The sequence below is a fragment of the Propithecus coquereli genome, unplaced genomic scaffold (assembly GCF_000956105.1).
Source record: "Propithecus coquereli isolate 6110/MARCELLA unplaced genomic scaffold, Pcoq_1.0 Scaffold339, whole genome shotgun sequence".
NCBI lineage: Eukaryota > Metazoa > Chordata > Mammalia > Primates > Indriidae > Propithecus > Propithecus coquereli.
Window position 1 is genome coordinate 2,124,982 of NW_012149052.1, and position 21,491 is coordinate 2,146,472.

Sequence of the window (21,491 nt, forward strand, 5' to 3'; positions counted from 1 at the left end):
AGAATACTTGAACTGCTTCCAGGACAATGGGTTGATTAGCCAGGATCTGGATCTGGAAAAGACAATGCATTTACACAAATGCTATTTGGAGGGAGCTTTGATGATTTCCTCCCTTCCATTATTGACATTTTCTCTACTTTTTTTTTTTTTTTCAGCATATTATGGGGGTACAGATGTTTAGGTTACGTATGTTGCCCTTGTCCCCCCTCCCCCCTAAGTCATTTTCTCTACTTTTAAAATGGGGTATATGGAGAGCACAGCAGCCTGGTAAGACAAGAATAAGGATCATTTTTCCAGACTGTAAGTATCCACTTTATCCATTTCTAGAGGGTTAGGTTGGCTCAGTTGCTCCATGGAATCGCCTAACTCAGGAAAGCTACAGTGGCTCTTCTTCCCTCTGCCCATTCTTGACTGATAACACGATACAGATATTTATTGTTATTAGATTTTTTCTTCTGTACTTTCTCATTTTTCCCATCTTCACTGTTCCTTTTCTGTTATCACAAGCCTGAAGATAATCCCTAAAGGAGCTATAAATGTCCATGGAAAGAAAGAAAGTGAGAAAAATGAGATCATTTCACTGAATGACATTATATTTCTGCTACAACAAATCTAAAACTATGAATCTAAAAACCTCATTTTTCTAAATGTAAGTGGCTATTTTCATGTCATTCATATGTCATTTCTCACTCCCTTCCAAATTTCCTTGAGATTTCCAAAACAATAAATGTCTTTGCCTTCCCCCAACAACGTGAAGGAAATGAAAGTACCAATTTGTATACTGACTATGAAAGAATAGGATGAAAAACATTACTATGACCAGGGTCCTGAATGCCATTTCCTCACAACATGGCTGAGAAGAAGGAATAGAGAGAGAGAGAAATAGAACTAGGAATACAACATCTGTCCTAATATCATTTTGTTTTTCTGATGGTTGGATTTCATTACTATCTTTATAAACAATCGCAAAATTTCAATTAAGTATTACAGTTTTCATAGAAGTACTCTTAAATGACTACAGATGTCTTGGTAAACACAACCTTCACACAATTACAATGAAAGATGATTTCCAGCCCCAGAGTCCTGCAGTAGCCAATTTCCTTTATAATCTTCCTTTTACTTTTAATAATGTGATCTGAAATTCCTTGAAATATAAATTAACAACTGCAATGTAAATGCTATGAGCCCATTTTAACAGAATTAATCCAGAGTTAAAAATGAATATTTAATAATCCTAACCACGAATACTGGAGAAACACATAAGTATCTAAAAATTACCCTGTATAGTAGAAATAAAGCTACAAAATTGTTTCTCACTATCAATCAGTAATTTATAGAAAGAAACTAGTATCTCTCAAGCAATTAGAAGTATGTAAGAAAAAAATCCAGGTTGCTTCTTTGTTTATTATAACTATCTCAAAGCCAGAGGCTTGCTCTGAGGGCCCAAATGTCGACATAATCATCAAATCAGAATGTTGGCCAGTTTTTTCCACAACAAAAACAAAAGAAATCTTAATTTTTGAGGTTAAGGGTATGAGAAGAAAAGGAAAGAGAATCAGGAAGTAGGACCCTCTTCCTCCAGGTCACCTGAGAAATTTTTATACACTTACAACCTAAAAATAAAAAACCAAGAAAGTAGAAGACGAAATATAAACTACTAATACATTGGCTTGTGCTTCACTGAAATTACGTTAGGCAAGAGCAGTCAAGCACTTGGCACCACTTTTAATCTAGTCACCAAGCCCCTGGGCACTGTCCACATGCTGGACACCACACTAATGCAGACTCCAAGTACAGGAGAACATGTGACTGATGGATGAATGAATGGGGAGAAAATAAGAGGAAAAGAAAAATAATTTTAAAGTATCAACTCTAAAGTAAGATATTTTCCTGTTGCCAGAAACACACCCAGGGATCCTTTCTCTACCTTCTCATCTCACTGGCTACCCCCAGGACACCGATAGTAGGGATTTCATCAACAGCTCTCTTGTCCTCTGTCTTCTGCTTGGGGTTAGCAGAGAGGAGACAGGAGGAGGAGACTAGAAAGCAGGAGAAAGAGGAAGGGGCATTGCTCCTCCAGCTCCCTCCCTGCAGGGGTAGCACAAAGTGCCATGTCCCCTTCAAAAGGCTACAGCTGCCCTCTCTGGGTTCCAATAAGTGCTCCCTCCCCCAGCCCAGCTACTGTTGGCCCCAGGTTACTACACCAGCCTTTACAGGCTACCTATGCCTGGTCCATGCCTTTGTAAACAGTCATTTTATAAAACTCTCCTCAGTCACCCTGTTAGAGTGTACCATAATCCTGCTGGAACTCTGACTAGTACAAATGCCAAAAGGAAAGCAGGGGAAGATTAATTAAGACGAAGGACAGGGAAGGCAAGGGAAAGGAGGGTATCCTCTCTTCTTCCTCTGTCCTTCTCTCCATAAATCTTATTTATAAGGTACTCTCCAGTTTATAAAGTGCCTTCTATTCAGTAACTCACTTTCATGACTCTCTTCTGGAGGCCAATCATGGTGAAGAAACAGGTGTCACCAGTTAAAAAAGGATAGAGACCAAACTGAATCCAGGGCTGCTATTAGTAACTGCTAATTCTTCCCCAAAGTACTAATAATACAGTACTTGTCTGCCAGAGCACGTGCATGTGTGCATACAAAACACACACACACACACACACACACACACTCTCTCTCACTCTCACTCTCTCTCTCTCTCTCTCTCTCTCTCTCTGTTTAACACTAATCTCCAATATAGACAGGGAGTACAGGGGTCTTTACCTTCTGAATATCCCCTCTCTCGTAAAGGATACAATAAGAAATTTGTGTTCAACCCCTTATGCTTTACAAGCATTCTGCAATACACTGTTGTTTTATCCTCTCTAGTATCTGTGAGATAGGTGTCTTCATCCTCATCCCACAGAAAAGAAACGGCCTTAGAGAGCTGAGGCGATACGGCTAAGGTGATGTGGCCAGAACAGGCAGCACCAGGGCTCAGGCCCAGGCTTCAGATGCCCAGCTCAGGCTTGGCATGACTTTCACAAGTTCACACCTGCCCTAAACCCAGGATAATTCATTTCCACTGCCCACAATCTACAAATATCTCAACCCAGCTTTGACTATACCCACCATTTATCCATTAAATCTAATTTTGGATTTCTGGATACTACTTCAATTAATGGGGACCCATTTTGAATCCTGGTGCTATTTACCAATTGACCGGCCGTCCCTTTCAGGTAAATTTCACTCACGGCCTTAATGCTCACACTTGGATTTTATTATACTAATGCAGTAAATTCAAAGTGTAAAGGCAAAGCTCCACATAAGAGAGAAATCTATGTGATGCAAATGCTATAGATATAATGATAAAAATAGTGAATTAAAGTATTACTTAGCTGGGCCCAGTGGCTCATGCCTGTAATTCTAGCACTCTGGAAGGCTGAGGTGGGAATATCACTTGAGGTCAGGAGTTCAAGACCAGCCTGAGCAAGAGTGAGATCCCATCTCTACCAAAAACAGAAAAAAAAATTAGCCGGGCATGGTGGTAAGCACCTGAAGTCCCAGGTACTTGGGAGGCTGAGGCAGGAGGATCGCCTGAGCCCAGGAGTTTGAGGTTGCTGTGAGCTGTGATGATGCCATGGCACTCCCCTAGATAACAGAGTGAGACTGTGTCTCAAAGAAAAAAAAATACATATATATATAAACTATTACTTGGTACTAAAATTGAATTTAACCAAAAAGAAAGTACAGTTGAAACCACCTTTACAAATTGATAAAGGGGTGCCAGGCAAGAACTGTGCGGTAACAGCCTACCTAAAAATAAGACACAGGCCTAGCTAAAATTAATGATAATAACTACCCACTGTCCCCTGTTTGCTTCTCTATAATTGCCACTCTGGAGCCACACAGCTGGTGGTCATAAGGATTCTTAGCTTTCTTCATAGATAACATCACCTTTTTGAAACCTAGGGGTAGCTTCTGAGATATCTCCCAGGTCCCACATTCCAGCGGAATGGCTGACCTACCCAGACCAGTGGCCCATACCAAGGAACTGACTCAACTGGTCTTGTGACCCCCATCCAAGAACCTGGTCAGCAAAGAAAATAATTTCTACAACCCTGTGGTTCCGTCCCAAACACGGCCAATCAGCAGACTCAATTGCCTATGCCAAACTGTCTTTAAAAACCCTGTCTCCCAAATTCTTGAGGAGGTGGATTTGAGAAATTTCTCCTGTCTCCCCGGTTAGCATTATGCATAATAAACTCTTTCTCTGCTGCAAATCCTGCTGTCTCAGTGTATTGGCTTCCTCTTGGGCAGCGAGCAAATGAACCTGGTTGGGCAGCAACACAGTCATCCCTCAGTGTACTTGAAGGATTGGTTCCAGGAACCCCCCATGCCAAAATCCAAGGATGCTCAAGTCCCTGATATAAAATGGTGTAGTATTTGCATATAACCTATGTGCATCCTCCCATATGCTTTAAATCATCTCTAGATTACTTATAATACCTAACACAATGTAAATGCCAGGTAGATAGTTGTTATACTGTATTATTATTTTATTAGTACTGTATTATTATTTTATATCATTTTTTAAAGTATTTTGATCCATAGCTGGTTGAACTGCAGATACAGAATCTGTGGATATGGAGGGCAGATTGTATACCGACTAAAAGATCAACGGAGCAAGACTCAGTCTCTTAGTTCCACAGAGTTCTATTATGGATACAAATCGATTGTTCTTAACAAATGTGTAAGCCAAATTTCATGTGTTCTTCTTCTATTTTTACAGAATTATACAATAATATCAGCATTTGAAATGGACGTTTTAACAATTTACTCATGATTAGTATGAAAAAAAATTTTGGGTGCAATTTAAAAAACCCAGCTGTTCCCAAATTATGTAAAATAGTGTTGTTTCCTAAGGCCACATGAAAAGTACAAGAAACTTCACAATTCTCTATCCCGGAGTGAAAGAAAGCAGACTTTTCTATGTGTGGACTGCTTCGTGAATTCAGTGATGACTAATGTCTTTTCAGAGCACAGGGCAATAAAAAGCACAAATAACTCTGACCGATCTAAAGAAATCCAATTCTGTTTCTGAGACCATTGTTATAACAAAATCTAGTAAGGAGCCCTTATATAAAATGTCTGGGGTAGGGGTGCAGGGAGGCTGTCATTTTTCCTAATTTAAATGTATCTTCAGTCAAGTCATTTAATAACTTTAACAAGCAAGTTAACACACACAAGGGTATGAGTTCCACAAAAATCCCTACTCTGTCCTTCAATGGTGTCTATACATATGGCTAAAAAATGTCCCCAGGAAATTTATTTGTACCTTCAGGCAAGTACAATGCCTTTTCTTATCCCAGCTCATCAAAATACCCAGAAATGAGACTATTTAAGAATCATCCTATTAAAAAGGTCATTTTATCCAGCATGCATAATTGGCTGTGAGGGATACTAATTTGTTTTTCTTCCCTACTCACTGGATCAGGATAAAGCACAGAGAGCAATCCCCAGTTCATTTCACATCTTCTTCCATGAGAACAAACATCAAATACAAACTTAATATCCTAGGACAGAGTGTATCACTTTGAAAGCTGTTGGAAGGCATTGTCAGACACACACACACTCACACATACACACACTCAAACAATCTGATGCTTCCGTTTTAGGTGTTCTTTGCCAAGAGCTTTTCAACGCAACAGGATTCCCACATAGAGGTTCTGCCACCAACTCATATTTATATATCCAGTTCACACAAAGCAGCTATACATTTACATCAATTATTTTGCCCATTTGTACAATGTAATCTGCAAATAGTTTTGTCAAAAATGACTTTCAATCCAATCATTGGTTACCTTCTTAATGGTAATAAATTAGCGTTTAGTGTTGAAAGTAATCACAGACTTACTGGTTCCTTTTCTCACACCTTAACTGGATTCTTGGGCTCCTCTCATATCAAAAGAGGGCAAAGGACAATCCACACATGTACGAGTATTGCTCAATGCCCAAACAATGTCAATCACTGCTGTCACTGCTCTGAAGAACTTTGGTGCTCCATTTACATACAAGGGTCCTAGAAAACAATCCCTAAATACTTATCAGGAACTTCAAGTGTTCACCTGGTTTATCCCCTTTATTCTGAAAGAAAGGCAGAAAACACACCTTAGTAGGGCCTCTCACAGGTCGAGAGAAGCCCATACCACTTCTATTTTTTTTTTCTTTCCTAGGAGGAAGAAGAAATCCCAAACAGGGTTACAGAAACTGTGGTATTTAAAGTTGTACAATGAATATATTCGTTTCATCTTGCCAGGGCCTTTCATGACTGTATTTGGAGATATTGTCAAATCATCAGAAGTCTACATCTGAAGACCTTAATGAATGTGAACGCTCGGGCCAAATGCCCCTGCCCTGTCCTCTTGCTTGGCTGCCACCCAGATAAACAACGGCTCAGAACAAAACCCAAGTCTCATGGAGCTGAATTATAATTTGAGTAACTGTACTTCAGGTCCACTGATTTAGGCCAAGAGTCTGAAATATGGAATCTCACACCACCAATGCTGAACTTGGGCTACTTCCACATAAACTTGGATAAAGTAGAAACAGAAATTTCAAGGAGGAATTTTCTACCCACAAGTACATCATCAATCCACACCTGCAAAGAATTAACAGCACTTAGATACAAGTGCTTTAATAACACGGAGTCAAAACATAATCCATGTGTTCTCCACATTCCTGGTTATATATACATTAAAATACACGTATTCTGCTTTCTGCATATTTTCCTCCCCTTGGATTGCAACCTACATTTGAAACTGAACAGCTCTAAAACCAAAGTCACCATAATTTCCTCTTTTCAAAAGACTGTTCTTTGAGGGCAAGGATTGGGTACACTTAACTATTTGTCCCCAGCACGTGGTCTGGCAGAAGGTCCTCAGACTGTTTAAAATTTTTAACATAGAAATTAACTGAATGTAGCATCACCAACTACAAGTGGAAACCGAATAGGTAAATTACTAGTAACCAGGATTACTAATAACAACTAATCCAACTAAGTTGTTTTTAAGGAAAAGACAGACAAAATGCATTGAATATTCACTTATATATTGAAAATATTGGAAGATAATATAGTCCTGGGATTCTCAAAGTGGTAAAACCCTCCTGAAGAGTTGCCTGATCATCCAAGGTTACTCAAAGGTGCAAGAGCGTTTTCTTGGCATGTCCACGGTAAACATTTCTGTACTAAAAACATCCACTAGCTGCACAACCTTCTGAATATACTAAAAACCATATATTTATACACTTCAAAATGGTGAATTTTATGGTATATGAATTATATCTTAATTTTTTAAATTTTAAAACTAACATTGTTATAATTTGGAGATGAATAGGAAGTCTGCATGATTATCATGCTAAAACATTTTCAGGTTACTTTGAGCCAGCCTGCTCAATCTCCCCCTCCCATCTTTTCTCCCTCCCCTACAAGAGTGCATGTTCACTCTCTCTTCTGCCTCTGGGTGTATTTTGGAGAAGACATTTGAGAAGCCCCAAACTCACTGATCTTACAAAGGAGGGAAGTGACTCATTGAAGGAGACTGCTGGGTCAATGGCTAATTAGGAAGAAGATGGACTAGAATATACCAAGGTCTCCTATCTGTCCAGGGTTCCTGATATTACGTTCTCATACACTAAACATTTCTCCTATTTATAAAAATTATAAATATTTATTTATAAAAAATTCTTTTGAATTTAAACATTTTGGTATATTTCTTTCCTTTCTTTTTTTCCTACATTAATGTACTTTCTCTGTCCTTGTTCTAAAATAAAACTGCAAAAATACTGTATTGTTATGCTTCACTTAACATATCATGATAATTATTCTATGATACTAATTATTCCTCAGAAATAGTTAATAATGATTGCCTGAAAGGTCATAAGGACGTGTGATAATTTAACAATTCCCGTCACACATTTTTAGTGTTTCTAATTTCTTATTTTTATAAATGCTCTGATAAACATCCCTGAACAAAAATCCTTGCCTGAATCTCTACTTCCTTAGGAGAGTATCACAGAAATGTGATTAGGCACGAAGATGTAACCTCCTGTGAAGGTTCTGGCCGTCCTGTAGCTGTACCAGTTGGCCTATCGACAGACTCTTTTCTTATCCCATTTTTAAAAGAAGTACATTTTTGTAGTACCTACAATTTTAGAGATAAAATAAAATTTTATTTTAATTTACCCCTTTACTTGCAAGAAAAAACAAGCTTCATATTTTTCTTGTCCATTTGTATTTCTTCTAAGAATTTGCCTTTTTTATTTTAATAATTTAAGGACTTGCTGTTTTTCTTACTGGTTTACTTAAACAATTTAGTTTTTTTTTTTTTTTTTTTTTTTGAGACAGAGTCTTGCTCTGTTGCCTGGGCTCGAGTGCCATGGCATCAGGCTAGCTCACAGCAACCTCAAACTCCTGGGCTCTAGCAATCCTTCTGCCTCGGCCTCCTGAGTAGCTGGGACTACAGGCATGCACCACCATGCCCAGCTAATTTTTTCTATATATTTTTAGTTGTCTAGCTAATTTCTTTCTATTTTTAGTAGAAACGGGGTCTCCACTCTTGCTCAGGCTGGTCTCGAACTCCTGACCCTGAGCGATCCTCCTGCCTCAGCCTCCCAGAGAGCTAGAATTACAGGCGTGAGCCACCATGCCCAGCCAACAATTTAGTTTTTAAAACAAAATTAATGCTTGGATAAAAATATTTTCCCAATTCATCATTTTATTTTCATCTGTTGGTAAAATTTGTTGCATAAATTTAAAATTTGTACTAAGTTCATTCATCTAAGTTTTCCTTTGTGATTTCTTTGTTTTTAACAAAAATAAATGAAAGTTCTATGTATCTCATATACATTTTACTATTTCAAATATAATATATTTTTATCTATCTTTTATGGTTTATCTATCTATAGTTTTATCTATCTTTTATGGTTTTACCTTTTAAACTAAATTAACCTATCTATACTTTATTTGATGTGTGGTGTGCAGAGATTTTTTTATAATTAAAAAAACTTTTCCCCCCAATCATTCACTTGAAAATCAAGTTGTCACAGAAGTATTTCTAAATACGATGGAGTGTTTGACCCCAACAAGAGGGTTTTTTCAAACCCCCTAATGTGCTCCCACATGGTGATCAAAAAATGTAGGAAACATTGAATCTCCTAAAGCATCTGACACATTCATTCTGTTCCCTCTTCTTCCCCTTCTTACACAACTAGCAAATCAACATTTCCATCCCTAAACATTAGACTTCTGCTCACTGCCAATTTACTTTAAAAACTCTCAAGAACAGCAGAAAAAATATTCTAGGATGTTAATGACCTTAACCTCTCTTCCACCTTATAAATCTATTTCTACCTACATAACATAGTATGCACACGGTACCTACTCCTATTCCTCCTCTTATGGTTCTGTGGCCTTGGATAAATTACCTGTCCTCTCCAAGCCTGTTTCCTCATCTCCAAATATCACTACCTTCTTTATAGCTTTGCTGTCAGTTTTCAATTAGTTAATATAAGTAAAGCAGTATCTGGCGCAAAATAAATAATCAATAAATACTAGTTATAATTTACAATGAAAAGTCAAGTGGAAAAATGAGAGAACAGTCTCATATAGAGCTGGGGGGGGCACCAAAAATTCAGCAATCAAGAGAAATAATATGTTAGTGTGGTATTTTTAAATTCGCAGATCCCAAAAAATCCATGAAGAACAAAATAAAGACAGGATCATGAACAGTGTTGTGCTGCACTGTATTAACACCTGAGAAGCTGCCTTTAATTCTGTACCTGTGGCAAGTACCTTTACTCACCTTACTCCAGTCTCAGCCCTGACTAAAATTCTCCACCCCCCAAAATAACTGCGATAGCCACTTCCAGTATCCCAATATTCAAGTCCATAGTGTCTGGAGATTTTTTAGCTTAAATTGTTTATTCATAATTTTACTGGGTGTATACTGCATGCCAGACATCCTTCTAGGTATCAAGGATATAGGACAGATACAGTTATTTTCACAAAAGTAACATGTGAGTGTGAGTAAATGACATATGGATTGATAGATGAATAATAAAATATCTGATGGAGATGGATGCTATGCATTAAAGAATTAAAGGATAATGAATCCATAGTATCCTGGCTGCTGTTTTAATTTGAGAGACTAGGAGAAGCCTTTCTAAGAAGGTGCATTGAAGCTAATATCTGAATATTCAAGAAACAGCCACAAGAAAATTAGAAGGAAACAGCTGGTCCAGACAGTGGACCAGCTGACATGGAGTCCAAAGTGGGAACACGCTTAGCTGGCATGCTGGAGGTACAAGAGTGTCAGTGTAGCCAAGACGTACTGGGTGGCAGGGAAAGAGGCAGAAGGCGAGGCAGGAGCACCGGCTGCAGAAGCACAAGCCAAGTCACCTGGAGCACTGCATTTTAGGAAACAAATTGGATTTTATTCTAAGTGCACTGGGCAGCTCTGGAGAGTTTTAACCGGGGAAATGATATGGTTTGATTTACGCTAAGTAAAGAATGGACTGTAAGGACAAGTTAGTAGGGTATTCCAGTAAACGAAACAGAAGATCGTGGTAGTTTAGACGAGAATGGTAGGAAGAGTGATAGAAGTGACATATTCTGGAGATGGGTGAGATGTGGGTGGTGAAGGGAGAAGATGAAATAGGAAGAACACCTAGAATTCTGGCCTGGTGGATGGCAGTACTATGTTCTTAGAGAAGCCTGAAGAGAAAAGGGTTTGGCAGAGAGAGGTACATTCAGTTTGAAATGAGTATTCATTTGAAGGAAAAGCTCTTTTTGTACACCTAAAAGGGTCACAGCACTGACACAGAGGATACCCGTGAAATACACAGGATACGATGTGTGTCCTACATTCTCTGGGCCTCAAACAAAGGAAAGGACGCAGCCATGACTGAGCAGCTTATGCTAATGGGTAAGTCAGGAAAGACTGCAAAACCTGGGTTATAATTTCACCTCCTATGAGATAAATCTCTTTAGCTAAAGAAAAGAAATTTTTGGCCTCTAAGATACACTCACACACACTCATACATTTATTAAGTAGCACCACTGCTACACACACATTTCTTTAGAGAAAACTGGAACTTCACGGAACATTATTTGACAGCATGAAGACACCATAAAATATCAAGACATAATAATAACAACATTTTACAAAGTGGGAGCCCTTCAGACTAAATATCCACACACAGAATTTAGCACTGATTTTTTTTTTTCAGATAATAAAAACGTGAACACATGCAATCTGGATTGTTAGGTCACATAAACTGCATACTTTTAAAATGCAGTGGATGGAAAATGACAAGATGCACTTTTGAAAAGCACTCTGAAGTCCTCATTAAACCTGTGAATACTTCCCCAGGATAGAACGGCTCACGCGGCCCTCCCCAAAAGAGAGCAACAAATTAAAGTGACGGCAGAGGGAAAGGCCAAGATGGATGTGAAATGCCATTTCCTGCTTTATTTCGTGTTCATCAGGTCACCCACAGGCGGGTGGGTGGCATGGAAAAAGCCTCAGCTCAAGGCAGGGGCCCTCCCAGCCCTGCCCCACCGGGGAGAAGGATCCCACATGGCCACTCGGCCTCTAAGAGCTGGAAATGGCGAACTGGCCTGGAGAACCTCAAGGGTTCTCTCCAGCTTTCAGATTTTATGATTATTCTCCTTCTCCGTATGTTGTTATACAGCATTAAAAACCGTTAATTTTATTTCTCACGAGGCCAAAAAAAGAGAAAGCACTTCACCAATTATTTACAATATATTCAAATAATAATTCCAATGAGTTGACTAAAAACTATATAGTAGTCTTCTTTCAAGGTTAATATGTCAAGATTTTTTTCTTTTACTCATGTGGCTCTTCACTTAGAGCCTCTAAAAATAAGTATCCTTTGAGGTAGAGGAATTAAGGTGCTAGAGGGAGCGAGTCATGTACTGCTCTAATTAAGAGAAGCAGTGATCTGGGATGTGTCACAAAACACACAGGTTTTCAGACTGCAGAACATGGCATGCTTGGTGAGCTAATATTATTCCAATAATTTCAAATAATGACACTGAGAATACTAAGAAGGACATATATGTTCCAAGCCTGCCTAGTATGGATAAAACTACAAAAGGATCTGAAAAACAGAATGTGTTATAAAATACAATAGTTACTGAGTCTGCTCATGTTGAGCAGTTATTGACCTTTACACAATTTCAGAAGTCCACTGTTCATGTGGCATCTGATATTAAGTTAAAATGAAAACTAAACTTAGAGAAATGTTTTCCCTTCCCTTAAAGAAAAAGAGCACGATTAAAACAGACAAACACACACACACACACACACACACACACACACACAAATGCAAACCAAACCTATGCATTGTTCACATTTTTAAATTTCGTCTGGGGGGGTGATGTTGATCAAAAACCATAGTACCTGTTGGGGGTCCATTATTGGCAATAATACCACCCAGCAAGGATTCTTGAAACTAATCATTGCCAAATGGCTAATTTGGGAGGATTCAACTACTCCATGGAGAGATATATTAGGAAATCATTTGGGTTCTCACTTCCCCTAGAAACATAAAACAAAAATACTTTTTAAGATTCAGCTTTGTAAAAAGCTGGAACATTTACCACTGGAGGTACAAAGTAGTCCCTCTGTAATCAATGCTCAGGGAACACAGAAGATAGGTACATGAAATGTCTGCTCTTTTAGGTTTGAATTACTGTAAAGCAATCCAGTGATGCTTCTTGTGCATTCACACATGCTGCCCAAAGAGAGGGGCAACATCTGGCACCACCGGTTTTGATGTCAAGGCAATTTTACCAGCCAGTTTAAAAAGCTGCCCTGTGGCTTGTTTCATTAATTTAAATTTTATCCTCTAATTTATTTTGCCCGATGGCCGTATGTTTCTCCAGCATTCAATCCAGTGATGGGAACAGACATGCAACAGAATGGTATTGGAGCAGGGCTCTCCCTTCCCATCTTTTCCCCTTCAATATTTTCAGAAATAGCAATAGTCAACCTTAGCCTGAAATAAGTGTCTTTTCTCTTATTCTTAAGTAACTGTACATGGAAATATACCTTCTTCCTGCAAAGAGAAGAATCTCTTCTCTCTGCTCAGAAGGATCACACCTAGAAATGTATAACCAGCAGGCAGAAAATAAGAAACAGATTTGCTCCTTGAGGAAGTAAAATGAAAGAAAGCATGTTGGGGTTACAGAGGGAATGGCCTGAGAAAACAGAGTAAAAATGTTTTCTGTCTTCAAAACTCCCTTACTCTTTCGTTGAGAATTAAATCCTACATCCCTGCATCAGGCCAGTGGTCGGGAGGGGCAGGGGAGTGATCTTTGTGCTGCCACAGGAGACGGCTAAAGGGAATTGTCCTGGAGGAGGTCAGAAGATTGTCTTAGATGAGGATAGGAATGACAGAATCTTTAAAAGCTCTGTACTTCTGCTCAGAAGCAGGACATTGGTACTTTGAGACAGGAGTCTGCCAACATCCTCATTTGCCTGCAAATTAACAAACTCCTCTTTCCTTGTCCTGAAACCACTTGTCCTCGTGCTTCTGATGTGGCCTCGAGGACAAGTGCCAAACTTTCAGTGACATCGGTGCATTTTATTAAGTAAGGTTTGCACATATGAGGACTTCCTACCATTTGACTGATAAAAGGGGAAGTGAAACCAATTAGCTTCTTAATTTAAATGGAGCCTCTCCTCTTGCTCCACAACCCATGGAATTGATCCAAGAGACAGAAATTAGTGTTAAAGGGGAAGAGACATCATAATCCAAGATAATATATGGCTCTAGGAGTGGATCTTGGTTTAGGACACATGATGCAACAAATGCTGTCTGAATTGTAATAGTTTATACTCAGTTGTGATCTTTCATAAACTGATCAATACAGAAATATAACATTTGAGGAAGTATAATAAAAGTGGTTTCAGTAAAAAAAAAAAAAAGACCAGAAACCAGCTGTTTTGTAACAATCTTTCCCTGAAATGCTATATCAAGGAAAAGGTAGAAAAGTAATTAAGGCATCTCATGAATGCAGTGCATCACATAGATGGTGCCTGCTTACTTGAACCAATGAAGAAGTTAACAGAAATTCAATCAATTAAATGCAAAACAGTTAAATTATAAAAAAGGAAATAATGAATCACTAGCTCTTGCTAAGTGGAATGAAATTTCCAAGCATTTGTAAAATCATGCACAGAGTTAGGGCAGAGCTTCAAAAACCAAAAGCTTAAGCCTAATGCTAACACTAGAACAATGACTTGCTTATCCTGTTGTCTACCTATGGCTTTCCCAAGTATACTCACCATCAATTTTTTTTAAGCCAGTTAATACACTGCATATTAAATGCAATGACCGTTGCAATGTTCTAGATCTTCTACAAACTAGAGGTGAGAATATAGAGGTGGAAAAACTTCCCCTGATCAGGTATTATTCTTTTTTTTTTTAATACATTCTTCTTAATAAATATTACTACTGGGGTGATTAAGTCATTACTTATTGCTTGTATTGTACTTTAACAGGTGGTGTAGGAATTTTACAAAGTACGAGTAACAAACTTTTTTAAATAACAGCTTTATTGATAAAATTCACATACCCTATAACCTAAAGTATATAATTCAATAGTTTTTAGTATATTCACAGGTATGAGCAACCATAACCACAATCAATTTTAAAACATATTCATCTGGGAATAAAACTTTTAAAGAGTTGCCAACATCTTAGTCAAAACATCAGACTATTTAGCTAGAAAGCTTGCTGCTAAATGCATTCCCTTTCCTTCTGGTTTTAAAGTACAGTCTTCCTCTGGCATTCAGGATTGGTTCCCAGGACCCCCTGTGGGTTTCAAAATCTGCAGATGCTCAAGTTCCTTATATAATACTATATATAGTATTAATACTTGCATATAAACTATGCACATCCTCCTGTATACTTTAAATCATCTCTACATCACTTATAATACCTAATGCAATGTAAATGCTATGTAAATAGTTGCTATATTGTTTTTTATTTGTATTATTTTTAGTGTTATTTACAAATATTCTCTATCTATGGTTAGTTGAATCCATAGATGGGGAATCCTCGAATTTAAAAGGCCAACAATATATATTTGTATGTGGGCTCTGGTGTAGTTACTTTGTTCTATTTCCACATAACACATACCAGAATTTGGATCTGATTCAACAGCCTATGAGATATCCTTGAAAGTTTCTGAGCAGGTGTGATCTCTGTAAGATCACAGACGTATGGCATGAATGGACAGTGCGATTTTGCAGGGGAGAAACAGAACAAAGGAATGTGGCCTGAGAAAGCTAGTGCAAAAGTCAAGGCATGAGGTATGAGCCTCAATTTGTGTGGTGAAAATGGGCAAGAAGGACTCACACAATATTGAAGAGACAGAACAGGCAGGTAGGTTGTGGCTGTGGTCTGTGGGGGGCAGCACAGCTGGAACCCAGGAGACTGGGAAAACAGGAGTGCCTTTGGCACCATCAGGGGATCCAGAAGGAAAACCTGGTGTAAGGGTAAAGCTGATGGGCCATTTTTAGATGTGTCATGGGGGCAAATGCATTTCCAGGGTGTAGAAGCTAGAAATATGGTTCTGGAAATCTTCCTCCTGGGACTGCAGAAGGGAAGCATTGCTCGATACACACAACTGAATATTCAGTCAGGAGACAAAGTCATCGCCAACATCAGGTGATACAAGGTTTTGGACATGGTGGAAGGACAGTGGGAACCAGGTAGATGAGACTGAGAGTGCCCACTGTCCCTCCACAATGCAGCCAATGGCTGTGTGAAGGAGAGGGCAGCTTTGAGGGGTCTTGGGTGGGAGGGCCTGCGCAGGTAGACCTGGCAGAGACAAGGGTACAAATCAAGCCTGTCCTGCCTTCCAGTGCCACCTACCTCTTTCCTACTGTTCTCCTCTACCAGCTGTGTCCCTGTGCCTTTCTACATACAAGGAATGTAGGGGACAACAGTTCTAGAAATGCTCAATAAATACACACATTTATGGTCTTTTGTGGCAATGGCCATTAAACTCCACCTGAGGACCTCACTGGGCCAGAAGTAAGTTTCTACATTCTGTTAATGTGTGCAATGGCAAGGCACGAGTCATGTGCCTTCAGTTTGATCAGAAAAGTGTGATCCTGCATCATGAGGAACTGAACATATGTCTTCAAACCTCCCTAGGAATATTTCAGTCACCATACTGAATGTTCATTAATTTTTACTAAAGTTAACTAAGACTTTGGATAGGTACAATTATGTCCCAAACTACTGATGATTGTAAAGTCTTATGAATTTTACCACTTTGGGACAGCATACAACGTAAGTACTTCAAAATACTAAGTAAGATTCTACCTTTTTTTCTCTCAACTCATCCCCAGAAACCAGTAATGTAGAAAGCAAAGAAGAAAACAGAAAAATCCAAACCACAAGTCATTAGCCATAATAGATAATCAACTGTGGAAAAAAATCATTCTGGAACTTTAATTTCCACCTAGTTTTAGAGTAAGTAATTATTCTATCCAATGAGAATTAGTAAGTTTTCAGAATCAAATAGATGATGTCTTAAGGAGAATATTTTACAATCATTGAAACATGGCCATTGAACTCTTTTGCATATGAAGAATACAAGACTATGTAGCAAGTCTGATTTCTGTAGCCCCTACTTTTTAACCAAATCAAAAAAGTGATTCTGATTGGATTACCTCATACTTATGTATTCACTGATATCCTGACACTCAAAGATTAGTGTGACCATATAATTTATGATCCCCAACACACACTTTTGAGAATGAAAGGGGTACTATTAAAAATTAGTCTAGGACAATATGTGTAAACCACAATAGCCCTGGACAAACTGGGACATATATATATGGTTGTCCTATCAATGGAATCGAAGAAGGTTATAACAGCATTAAAAAAGCAGAAGAGAAGCTATAAAGGGGAAGAATACAGAACATGGAATAAAAATGAACAGCAGCACTGGTACATAGTCCTAATATCCCTTAGGGTAGATATTACTGAGTCAAGGGCTCTAGGTGTTGACCCTTTCCATCCCCCAGAAGTGACACTACTTAAAGACCCTAGACTGGTACCTTTTATCTTAAAAAGAAAGTAAGAAAAAGGGTTCATATCATATAGTTTGTGCCATTTTTTTTTTTTTTTTTTAGGTAATACCTTATTTATGTGATCACAGAAGAAAATGAGAAGCCTAATTCCCTACTGGATAATTGATTAGGCCATCTTATTAAAGTATTAACAAGTAAGATAGTCCCACAAAAAATGGAAGAACTGATGAACTTATCTTTGTGCCAGCTCATACCATGGAAGAAATTCTAAAAAAGTATATGAACCGCCATAACAAATAATGCATTAAAAATAGGACCTAACACACTGAAAGAAAATATTTGCAAAAGACTACAAAGAGTTAACAGTGAAATGTTTAAAAAGCAAATGTATAAAAATCATTTGCAAATTGTGTTTTTTTAAAATCTGAAAAGGGCAATGAAAAAATTAATAACCAATTAAAAAATAACTTACCCTCATAAATATTTTAAAAATTACAAATTCGAATGGCAATGATATAATATTTTTTACTTAGTAAATTGGCAAAGTTTTTTTTAAATGGTCATACTCAGGATTCAGAAATCTGGGGGAAAACTGGCATTCTGTATACACCAATGGGGGAAATGCAAGTAGCTACACAGCTTTTTAGGGAAATTCAGCAATAGCTACTATATCTTAAAATATTACATACACGCCTGTCCCAGTGATTCCACTCTTAGGGACTTTTCTCAAGGAAATACTCATGTATTTTGCAAATATTAGTTATAGGATATGTATCCCATAGTTGATTAAAACCCAAACATTCAACAATAAGGAACAGGTAAAATAAGTGATTGGCCATCCATATGATGGGAGACCATGCAGTCAGGAAAAATGATATTTTATTACATTTAATTAAATACTAAGTGTTTATGATATACTGCCAAATGGAAAGAGTGGGTTACAAATTCATACATAAACATCACACCTGTTCTTGAAAATTTGCACTTATACATACATGTGTGCATACAAAGTATTACATAGAAAAGGGTAGGGTGAAATGCTTTATAATAAAGTATTAAAAGTGATTATCTCTGGGTGGTAGGATTGCTATTCCTAATTTATATTTTTTCCAATTTAACAAACTGAAGAAGTGTTACTTTACAAAAAGAAAAAAGTTGTTAAAAAGAAACCGAAAAAGATATATTTTACCTCCTTACAGAGGATTTTACATCACAGATTTAAGAGTTGGTAGCAGAGCTCAAAGTCTTCAAGTCAGAAGACGTCGAAGATGAGGTGGTTTGGAGCCCTATTTGGAATTCCCTAAAACCCAGTCTTGTGAAGATAAAAATTAGATAAAATATGTAAGAAAATTTCAAAGAGTGGTTAAGTATTATAAAAATATATATAAAAATATCATATAAAAGACTGACTCTACTCATGAGCCATATGTAAGATGGCCTACCATTAGAAGAATATGTTTTGGGTTGAGTTGTTTTTCTTATTAATTTTGCATTCTGCTTTATGAGTACCATGATGCATTTGCAATATGGTTGTCTGGACAGAACGTAAATTGAACTGGCATGCTGGATTAAAACCATAGCCCTCTCATCATTAGCCCTATTCTAATCCAAGGACACAAAAAATAATAAGGCATTCCCAACTGGTTTCCTGGGAAATTCATTAAAAGGTAGGAAATCAATCACCCCCACTAAATATACTACTCATAGTCCTTGACCTCAGGACTTTGAACACAGTAGAGACTCAAAGAAAAGAAATTGACCAATAATGATTTTACCCACTCCCCAAAAAAACCCATGCATACAAAATTTTCAAAAATAAATAAAGAAATTTACCAAAATATGATCAATGGCTGTGTCTGAGTTGTGAGAAAACAGGTGATATTATCTTTTCCTTTATATTTTACAAATTTCTAATGAGCATATATCAAAATAAACTTTAAGCAATCTTTGTAAATCCCAGAAATCTGTTGCAATTGGACTCAATCACTAACCAGCTGTGATTGTCAAGGAGCCAATTTACCTATCTGGGTTCCAGTTTTCTTGAGGTTTATCAGTGAAAGGCTGGAACACATGATTGCTGATAAAAGACACTGAAAGTGCCTAGCACAGTAGTAGGTAATGTTCTAAGAGTGATGACTTTTTAATGGATACGAACAATATCTATAAATAAAACATTATTTGTAGAAGTTCTACTAGTTGCAGTTAGCACTAAAGGCCATTAACCTCAAATGCCAGATATTTGGCATTGTAGAACCCATTTCTGACCTCAAAAGCGCTCATGTCAACATAGATTTGAAGCCTATTCTAACCCATAGAACCAAGGAAAGGGCTCACTCCCTTCACGGTTTTGGTTCATGAGCCAAATTTGAGCCTCAAGATCATTTTAAAGCCAAGCTACAAACCACAAAAGAAATGCAGAGATGTTAACTACAGTATTTGCTGTCACACGTTCAATGTGTATTGAGAAAAGGAAAAATATGATATATCGGATTTGTCTCACATATAATATGATATGATATAGTGGGCAAAGAACATTAGAAATGCTAGTCTTTTCTGCAGTTAAAATGTCTGACTTTGAGCAGTCATGGAAATAATATGGGCCATAATTCCCTCATAAATACAAGAGGATCAGACTGGATAAACTCAAAAGTGTCTTCTCTTTCTTTAATGATATAAATCTCTAGAACACACATTCATACAAGATCATCCTTATTTGAAGCTTGATTTCCCCTACTATGCAAATTAGAAAAAGTAAAGTACCTTTATCATGGGAGTGACTTGTTTTAAAATTGCCCCATATCACATTAGGTAGCTATCAGAATAATGCTTTAGCAAGAACATTTAATAGTGAGAGAGTATGTTCATCATTTATTAGAGGAGAAAACAGGAAGGCAATATGAACAAATGATAACTGTTGAAAATCTACCGATGCATACAGAATATACACATAATATTAACAATATAATATCTGGCTAGTGGTAATACTAATGTTTTTTTCTTTAATCTTTTCTGTATTTTCTAAATTTGGTACACTTGAAAGTAAACTATTTTTATAATCAAAACCCCTAATAACAGTATTTTAGAATTATTCTAATAGGGCTCACAAATCTTCAGCCATACTAGGTCATCTGGCTCCATCATTTAGAGGATATATATTACCAACAGAGGCTGTTTTACGAAGCTGTGTAATATATAAGATGCAGTTCTCACTTAATCCATTCTTCCAAGGCACCCAGTCATCCACATACCATCAAACTACCTCACCCCAGCTACCCTCTTTAGACCAGACACCAAACCATTCCTATTCCCTCCCCCACCAAACTAACCATTCAGCAACACATAATCTGAGGCCCCTCTGGTCAGGCCAGTGGGGAAGATGTTTGGGAGCAAATGGAGCTCACATAACCCTCCCCAACTATCTTCTCTTCCTCTGAGGCATTGCTCCAACTTCAGTCACTCGTTGTAATACAAAGAGAAATCTGGTCTGCTATTTTGCCACCAACTTGGCTTGCCCAGTGTGGAATTAACTGCGTGAAGCACAGTCAAATAATCAATGAACATTAAGAGGACACACTGCCTCTTTAAAGCATTTGTGATTCCATAATCACCTGTTTATGACTGGAGTGACAAGAACACCTGAATAATTCAGGTATTCCAAGTCTAAATACTTTATTAAGCACCTACTTCCTGAAGGGATATAAATCAAAAGATGGCAAAGAAAAAACGGGACAGCCACTCTGCTACAAGTTCTATCCATGAATGCCAAGGGTTTCGGCCCACCCCAGAGGAGAATGCAGCAAGGCAGGTGGGGAAGGACAAAGGTCTGTCAGCTTTCCAGTTCCTTCTGAGTCTGTCTTCACAGTGGGACTTCCTTATCTGTTTGAAGTATTGTAAATTCCGAGAATATCAGGCACACCCATACTCAAATGTAACTACAAAAACACATAACAAGGCCAAATACAAAATGGTTCTTTGCCTATTTATTGGGGACCATTCATCAGATAACGCTGATTTTCTTTTACATGTTTACTGTGGCACCTTCACAAAAGAGATGTGAACACTTTATTAAATATCTACTTGCCAGCTTTGAAAATTTAGCACTGGAAACAGGTATGAAGTGGCTGTAAAGTTGCTTTACTCAAAAAGCAAGAAAATAAGTATAAACAGAAAACAGATTTTTCTTAAATTCCACACTGCTTTGTTACCACTAAACTAAATTTACTGCCTGAGGTCATGTTTCTCTGGGTTGTGATTATATGTAAAACCTAGGCCAAAGCTGCCCTCCATATTTGATGCATGTAGCTTTTCAAGAAAGTGTAAAATGTTTATAAGATAGAAAAAAACTTCTTACTTTAGAAAATGCTT

The 21,491-nt window shown here is 37.7% G+C and overlaps 1 protein-coding gene across 1 annotated transcript in view; it reads right to left on the reverse strand.

The window, feature by feature from the left end:
- The window catches only part of GNAQ (guanine nucleotide binding protein (G protein), q polypeptide), a 291,868-nt gene that overhangs the window by 183,459 nt on the left and 86,918 nt on the right, over positions 1–21,491 (reverse strand). The gene's annotated exons all lie outside the window — the stretch shown is intronic.